The 680-nt window shown below is 56.6% G+C and overlaps 1 protein-coding gene across 1 annotated transcript in view; it reads right to left on the bottom strand.

Moving 5' to 3' along the window:
* NFASC (neurofascin) overlaps positions 1 to 680 on the bottom strand; it is a gene marked incomplete at its 3' end in the record, with an annotated part of 28,658 nt that overhangs the window by 27,187 nt on the left and 791 nt on the right. The gene's annotated exons all lie outside the window — the stretch shown is intronic.

Genomic DNA, 680 nt, shown 5'->3' with positions numbered 1-680 from the left:
CCCCCCAGCGGCGCTGCCCCTTGCTGGCCTGCCGGCTGCCCCTGTTTGTGGAATAGGACAGGAGCTAACAAAGCCAGGCCTGAAGGACCCGCCGAGCTGAGTGCCCAATCCAAGTCCCACTGCTGGAAACAAGAGCATCCTGTGCAAGTTACAGGGCTGACCCCAGGGGAACAGGTATTTCCATCCCCAACCACCTGGAAGGGAGCAGAGCAGGGACTGGAGGCTGAGAGCCCCTTCCCCACTGCAGTGCAGAGCTTTCCCTTCTCTTCAGGCACTTCCAGATTTCACCCAAAAGCCATTGCCTCTGCTTTTTCCCCTCCCATTTTGCTGCCCAGAGGCAAAGGTCAGCTGAGGTACCCCGGCTCCAGCCAACACACCCAGGGCTCCACAGAGCCACAACCCCCAGGGTAGCAATTTCTCCTATCAAGAGTGGCCCTGGCACTTCAGCCTGAATTCAGAGCCCAGCAGAAAGCTGCGCTTTTTCTACTAATGCCCTGCACGCTGGAGGATTTCTGTGCACTGCGCTGTTGGAAGAGATTCCCTGCAGCGACAGGCTGATTATTATTAATAGCCGCTACAGCAGGAAGCTGGGACACAAAGAAATTATGAAACTGGTTTCCAGAACAGTGGCTGGGCAGCTCTCGGTACGAGCCCCCATCTCAAGTGCGTTCAGCAAGTCA

The sequence above is a fragment of the Buceros rhinoceros genome, unplaced genomic scaffold (assembly GCF_000710305.1).
Source record: "Buceros rhinoceros silvestris isolate BGI_N320 unplaced genomic scaffold, ASM71030v1 scaffold8741, whole genome shotgun sequence".
Lineage (NCBI taxonomy): Eukaryota > Metazoa > Chordata > Aves > Bucerotiformes > Bucerotidae > Buceros > Buceros rhinoceros.
Note: the sequence above shows the minus strand (reverse complement) of the source record. Positions and strands in the feature narration are given on the sequence as shown.